An 8,025-nucleotide genomic window follows, 5' to 3' on the forward strand; every position below is an offset into this window, starting at 1 on the left:
TGCTGTACAGTAGAAACTATCACATTGTAAAGCAAATATACTTCAATAAAAATTAATTTTATAAAAATTTTAAAGGGACATAAGATTTTGACAAAGCATAAGTAACCTTCAAGTCCCAATTCTAATCATGTAGTGAAGCCAAGATATCTGTGTTTACAGTAAAACAGCATCCACAGACCATGTGAGTAACAGCCCCATTAACTGATGCCAAAGCAGAAAAACCATATTGGGTGGAAGATGGGCCACTGGTAAGAAGACAGGCTGCACAGAGACAAACATGTCCCTTCCTCCTGCCACTTGTCCTAAAGACACCCTCAGAGCAGCCCAGTTTGGAGTGCTGCAAAGCATCACTACCCCTTTTCAACTTTTAGCTGTTCGATTAGTCTTCAATAAATTCAAAGAGGGCAGAGTTTGGTCAAGGTTTTATGCCCACACCTCTAGAAAAATTCACAGAGCTTGACCAGAAAGCAGTGTTGCTGCCTAAATGATAAAGGGATAATTCTAATTTAATTTAAAAGGGCAAACTGTCAGGGGACTGAACACCTCAGGGCTTATCTACAAGAGCTAAGGCCTTTTATTACTAGATTTATATATCCCCGTACCACTCAGATCAAAAGTGAGTGAAAGTCATTTCCACATAATGACTCTCCAGTAGCCTATGGATAATGAGTTTGTTATCTCCATCCATCTCTTATTAGGAAGGGATTGGCCCCTTTACAAACACAGGACGGAGTGACTAAACCTTACATAAAGCTTTTATGAAGAAAGAGCTAGGCAGAGTTTCCCAGAGCAACCAGGAAAGCAGATTCTATCCTCATCTTCACTGGCTGGGTCTAGTAAACTTAACCTTGACACGCCTCCATTTCTGAAAATGTAAAACAGAGACTCCCTAACAGCCCAACTGCAACAAAGAGTCTTTGTCAGGTTAATGATGTTGGTATCCACTGTAAGAAAAATGTACAAAAAGAATCCACAGCTATACTTTTACCTTGTTCTCTGGCCATTGCCAAGTCTGTTAAAAACAATGATTTGGAAAGAAAAAGAAAGCAAAAGTTTGTTTCCAAGGGTCAGCAGTAATATCCTTATATAGTGGACTTTCAGTGTTGAGGTGGCTATTAATCCACCCTTATGGTACTCAAGTGGCTAACCCACAACTCTGAACTCTTCTGATGAGGTGAGTATACCAGGGCCAAATAATCCTGTCAAGATGCCTCCCAAGAGAAGCAGATGAGGAGATTGATGAACTATATCCACTCTTCTGTCTCCTTATTATCTAGAGTATAGCTTTGGATTGCTTGTGTGTTACTTAAGTATTAAGCAGTAGCAGAAGGCAAGACAAGATTTAACACCGTCCAAGACATCATTCTCCCCAACCTGAAACCCAAACCAAAGTTCGTCATTAGGCCTAGCTCACCAAGTCCAAACAACATGTACAGTGCCAAAGCTATGAGAACAAGTTGGTTCCATACTAAGACCCGCCTGACACAGCAGATCTCCTACACATTAGGATCACCTGGGGAGCTCTTAAAATCTAGATGCCTAGGCAACATCCTAATTAAGTCACAATGCCAAGTGTGTGCTTGCATGCTAACTCGCTTTAGTCCAACTCTGTGTAACTCTATGGACTGTAGTCTGCCAGGCTCCTCTGTCCATGGGGATTCTCCAGGATGGGGATTCTCCAGGCAACTAGTGTAGGTTGCCATGCCCTCCTCCAGGTAATCTTCCTTATCCAGGGATCGAACCCATATCCCCTGCACTGCAGGCAATTCTTTACCACTGAGCCACCGGGGAAGCCCCCAGAATTCCAAGGGAGTGTCATTATATTTCAAGTCTCATTAGGTGATTCCAAAGTGCATTCAAGGTTGAGAACCACTGCAGAATACCTTTCCATCCTCTCTATGAGTTTAGTCCTGAAAAATGAAAGTGAAATTGTTAGTCACGCAGTCTTGACTGACTCTCTGCAACCCCATGGACTGTAGCTCACCAGCCTTCTCTGTCCATGGAATCCTCCAGGCAAGAATACTGGAGTGAGTTGCTACTGAAGTGGATTTCCTATTCCGGGGATCTTCCCAATCCAGGGATTGAACCCAGTCTCCTGTATTACAGGCAGACTCTCTACCGTGCCACCAGGTAAGACTAATTTAATCCTTGGATGACCAATTTATCCACAACTTTGTCAGTTTTAGCAATGAAAGTTCCACATCCCAGAACCCCTTCAGTCCCAAACAAACCAAGACAGTTGATAATTCTAATGCTGAATGCAATTTTTCAACACTTACACTTTAGCCTTATTAAAAAGAAGTCTTTTTTTGTGCTTCTTACACTTGCCACTGATGAATCATCTCAAAACAAAATCCACTATTTTTCACTTTCTCCATATATGCTTTTTATTCTATATCTCATTTCCTATCCAAAGTATTCTGAATAAAATATCTAAGACCCAGGGGTCTGTTGCTTGACTCACAAGCAACAGAAATTACCTGAAAAAGTTAAAAATGGATTTCAGTAAAATTTATTAAAAGTCTACTATATGCCAAGCAGTTTCAAAGCTGTGGATCAAAGATGAATAAGAGAAGTTGACATTCAAAGAGTTCACAATCCACTAGCACTGTAACAGCCTAGGGAGAAAAAGGAGAGTAAAGGGAACAGAAAGAAAATAAAGGAGTAGATTGAAAAGTAGGCCAGAAGAAGAAACTTGTAGATTTCGTAGATTTGTAGATTTTAACTTTGAACTTAAACCTTTATAGGAAAACATAATGCATATCTGCTCAAAATAAAAATGTAATGCTGGAAGAACAAAGAAACTTCCAGATGTAATTTTAAAGAGCTATTTCTTCATGTGTCATTTCAGAAAATATTTTAGTTCCAAATTTTAAAAATCAGGGCAGATGAGCTGATTCAAAACCACTTAAAGTTCCTAAAAAATCCAAGGTCAATGACCATAATAAAGCCCAGAATACATCCAACTAAAGGAAGCTATTTGCTAGCAACTTGCCTCCCTTTTGAAATTTGATTTCATTATACTATTAATAATCCTCTCTTGTGAACCTTCCCTTAAGAAAAGCAAAAATTAAAAACAGTGCATATGGTAGTCTGATGGGTCAAGGCACATTGAATAAGACATGAAAATACTGAAGAGAAAAGGTAATCGTAGAACTGTATAAGAAAATACAGATCTCTCTTTTAATAAGATCAAATATCAAAAAGAATTAGATAAGAATTTCAACATTCTTTTGAAACATTTTCAGCCACCAGACAGACTTCTTATGGTTGATTTTGGATAGGTTCAAATCTTATTTTTATAAATCTCCAGAAAAGGCAATTACTTTATTCTATTTTAAAATCTAATCAGAAAGTCTAGTCTAAATAGCTCTCCCTTTTCCCTATTTTCATTTCACTTCAGAAAAAAAAATGAAGAACTAATCACCACATCAGGCTTAAAAGATACCTAAGAATATTTAAGTTCTATTTCTTTTTTTATTTCTTACTGAGAAGTGTGTAAAAGTGGATAAAAGTGAAATTAGCTCAGCTTAAACAAAAAGCATTTCTGGGTAAGGGTTCTAGGGGTGTGGGGAGCTGGCCTGTACCAACGTGCAGTGGCTGATTGCTGAATTTTGTGAGCTGCATGTGTCACACTGGTAGCTTGAAAACAGCCATGTGGAAGTATTCACACCACAGAAACTGACATTAAAAAACAGGACTGGTTAGTTAGTTAGGAAGCTGGTTGTTAAATATTTACCAGCACAATACCTCTTCTAACCCACCACCTATTTTTTTTTTGAAATAAATAAAATGTAAATTCTGGATCAGAAAAATAAGAGTCTTGAGGATTACCATCAGTGAGATAGCCAAAGGAGCATGGAGATTGCAAATTGCTTCCCACCACAGTGATAGAATAGGAAGGAATTAAAAAGCTGCTCTGTGTTTCAGCTCAAAGTAGAGCCTCTTTAAGAAGAGGTGCACAAATAAGCCATAGTAGGAAAGAGGTTGACACTCTGGAGTCCCACAGACCCCTCGCCCTCTCCACCTGGACCATCTCTACATAGTACCATATGTGAGTCAGGTGGGGAGGACCAAATGCCTGGTTAGTAAGCAGGATCTGACACCATTTATATGAGATCTATCCAGTTTCACAGACCAGAATGTCTTTCCAGGGTCCCACAGTGATGCCCTTCATGAAGTTTAAACACAAAGTTTGATTCCAAAGCTGTTTTTCTCCGTCATACCAAAGTCATGCTGAGGAGAGTGGGGGGGGCGGGGGAAATAGCAGCTTCTTGCTTCCCATTCTGAAGGTGATGGTCAAGGTAAGAGATTTTCTATTTTTGTTCATGCTTTGTAAGAACGAACACAAAATTATTGGGAGTCCTGACCTGTAGGTTTCTGTTTATGTTTTTCTTCAAACGTTTTGAAATATCACTTTCCTATTTCTTTCCCCAGCATATGCTTTATGTGTCCAGTGCTTCCCTCCTAATCTTTCACATCCCTTTTTGTGACAGTCTAAAGTAAAGGTGCAGCCAGGTGACCCTTCATCGATTTAGCAATGCTTCCCTGCGCTTGGAGAGGTGGAAAAATGTCCCCTATCCCTTTCAAGGCATAACGGTAGAAAATCAAGTTTTACAAAAGGCTGTCAGACTCTGCCCCTGGGAATACATTCCTTAGCCTGCTTAGGGCTCTGCGACCCTGGGCTGACTGCTCCCACACAGCAGTTTTAGACGCTTCATAACCCCAATCAGGCTCTGGCACTCCATGTCAGGCCACTAGTCTCCCACCTGTGTGGATGCCCACCTGAAACCTTCTCCGGCTCTGATACCCACACTGGGCTACCCTATCAAGGGATCACCTTTCTTACCTCACTCATGCTCTGAAATCTCTGGAGGTTTTGGCTTCCTTTAAACTCCTCATATCTGGAATCATTTCTTTCCCCGCATCCCACCACCCCCGACCTCGACAGAACAAATTGCTAAATGTTCCTATGCTCTATAGAAAGAAAATAGGGAAGGAAGGAAAAAAGGAAGGTGGGAGGGAGGAAAAAGAAACAGAGGAAGGAAGGAAATGTCCGGCAACATTTTCTGCCACAAACCACTTCATGCTCATAAAACTAAACTTTTTTCCTTCTGCTGCCTTTTCGTGTCCCTCCCTGGACTGCCAATATTATTCAGCTGTGGCAACACCCATCAACACTGCAGCCACACACCATTTGCAATTTCTGTATCTCTTAACAGTTTACTCTTCTCCCAAGATATTTTAAGGAAAAAAGAAAAAGAAAAGATTAATATTTTTTGCACTGCAGCAGCCCTGGGAATTTTAAACTCTGAGAGGAACATTCACAACATTAAACTTGCTTGCAAACAAACAAGAAAAACTCTGTTTTCCCAGAGCCCATTAAAAAATAATATCTTTTTTAAAAAAATAATAAAAAAACAAAGCATAACAGAATCAGATGTAAAAATATTTCATTAATTTGAATGGTACACTGGGCTCCAACCTTCCTGGGATGACACTGATAACTTGATACCAAAAGTGAAGAAGGAATGAATGAACCCATCCCTCTCTCCAGGCAATGGCATACCTAATCTAGGAAAAGTGAAAGGAGAGGCAAGACAGAAACCAGCTAGAAAGACGGAATTTATAATAGGAAGAAGGCTTACCGGAAGCCATCCCCAGGGTGACTAAGCTATTAGAAAGCATAAGTGATACAGGACTTTTTGGACAGCTGTAGACGCTCATTTGCATGTGAAGGTAAGCAATGACCAGCCAAAGGAGGTTTAATTAGATTTCATTACTACAGTGATGCAATTAATTATCTCTGTCCCCCAAACCATTATTTTTTTTTTGCTTGATCTTCTGCTGATGGGATCTTACAAATGATGGAGCAGCAAAACTTTTTAACGCTTTGTGTTTCCTCAGGACTTTCAAGCCCTCCAATTGAAAATGTCAACATTAAGGATAGTCTCCCAAGTGAGTTGCACAAACCCTGGGAGGTGTGTCAAGTGAGGCTCTGAAGTGCTAAAAAATATTAGGACTTCTATTTTTTAATATATTTTAATCCTTCAAAAGAAAAGAATAAAGATCTGCTAACATCTAACCTATGGATCAGCTCCAGCATCCTCTCTCCACACAGATGTCTGCCTGCCAGGTCATCAGATGGCACCTCTCTAGGAGGGACGTGGGAGGAGCAGCCAGCCCTGCCCCAGCTTTCTCCTTACTTTTTAGCATCCTGCTCCCTATTGCATTGTACATGTGCCCAATTCAGTGGACTCACAGGCTGTATCATCTAGTTAATCAAACTAATCCTTCACAAAAGCTCTGATGGCTTCAAGATATTTCTGCAAAGAAACCAACTTACTAACAATGCAAGAAAAAACATAAGATGGCAAAAGCAAAGTCAACACTTCTCTGGCTTCCTGTATGAGCTCTTTCTCAGCTACTTACTTAATCTGTCCCTTCAAGGTAAATTAGATGCTTTAACAATAAGCAAGAAAGCAACTGCTTTTCAAAAGAAATTCATGTACAGAAAGACATTGTTAAAATGAATGCTTGAAAATCTTTCCATCATTATATGATTTTGTTGAAGAAAATACTGTAAGCATATTGCTATAAACACTCTCCTCTCTGAAAACTGTTTTTAAATCTTCCAAATGCAGAGTTTCAGTGGGTTTTGAACACCTTTGTTCAAAACATTAAAATGCATTACCTTCAAATTAGTTTTGAGAAAACATCTGATTGATATCACAAACGATGGAAATTCACTAGCTGTATTTCAATGAAAACCTACTGCAAGATGAATTTGGGGCTGTAAATTGACTTACATGATGAAGTGAAGTCCATGATGAATTCCTTCTATTTGGGTGTTTTTGAGGACTATTTTTCAACTATGACAACAACTGAAAAACAAAGTTTCAAACTCAAACTGGCATACCTCTTCTAATTGCTTCATCACAAAGTTTTTTACAGATAGTCTAAAAACTAATAAAACATATTCAAGTACATTGCTCTCATTTTAAATGGCAACTATTTTAATGACAGAAAAAATATTTTGTAACCATAAACTAAATAAAATATCATTTAAGGTATTTATTTATACCATCATTTTAAATTCCTTTCAGTGTATGCTTTATAATAAATATATATGACTATTCAAGTACATGTAAACAGTAAAAAATATAAGTAGATTGTGGGTGAATGTTGAAAAATATTTCACAGATAGAGGCATAAGATCTGATAAGCTTTGTGACCACTGGCCTACAATGGCTGCTGACTTGGTAAGAATTTACTTCCAACACATTATGGTGCTTACTTTATACACCAAATAATAAAAGCACCTTGGCAGATAAGAGGACACTAAAAGCATATTCAGAGTAGTGCATCAATAATGCTTAAATTAAGACAAGACAGGTATTCCCACGTGGCTCTAGTGGTAAAGAACCCACCTGCCAATGCAGAAGACAAGAGACACAGGTTCCATCCCTGGGTCAAGAAGATCCCCTGGAGGAGGGCATGGCAACCCACTCCAGTATTCTTGTCTGGAGAATCCCATGGAGAGAGAAACCTGGCAGGCCACAGTCCTTGGGGTCACAAAGAGTCGGACATGACTGAAGTGACAGCACACACGCACAAGACAAACCATACTAAAACACTGCCACAAAACACAGGCTTTACGCATTCATACTCAGAATCACAGCAGGACGGTCATGCTGTTTTCAGTACTCTGTTTTAAATGCATTTGGAAACTCTGCTGCTGCTGCTTGCCGCTGCTGCTGCTGCTACTGCTGCTGCTTAGCCACTTCAGCTGTGTCCAACTCTGTGTGATCCCATGGACTATAGCTCTCTAGGCTCCTCTGCCCATGGAGATTCTCCAGCAACAGTACTGGAGTGGGTTGCCATGCCCTCCTCCAGGGAATCTTCCTGACCCAGGGATTGAACCCAGGTCTTCCACATTGCAGGCAGAATTTTTAGTGCCTGAGCCACCAGGCAAGCCCTTAGAAACTCTGAATATGTCTAATGTATGCTTTCAAGTCAAAGGTT

At 39.7% G+C, this 8,025-nt stretch overlaps 1 long non-coding RNA gene across 1 annotated transcript; it reads left to right on the forward strand.

Annotated features, from left to right (window-relative positions):
- Positions 1–1,020: 1,020 nt before the first annotated feature.
- On the forward strand, positions 1,021–6,987 carry LOC133256137 (uncharacterized). The gene is made up of 4 exons (XR_009739108.1): positions 1,021–1,715; positions 2,014–2,130; positions 4,155–4,304; positions 5,908–6,987. It is a non-coding gene; the product is annotated as an uncharacterized LOC133256137 (long non-coding RNA).
- The last annotated feature ends 1,038 nt before the right edge of the window (positions 6,988–8,025 follow it).

Source organism: Bos javanicus, chromosome 10 (assembly GCF_032452875.1).
Source record: "Bos javanicus breed banteng chromosome 10, ARS-OSU_banteng_1.0, whole genome shotgun sequence".
Lineage (NCBI taxonomy): Eukaryota > Metazoa > Chordata > Mammalia > Artiodactyla > Bovidae > Bos > Bos javanicus.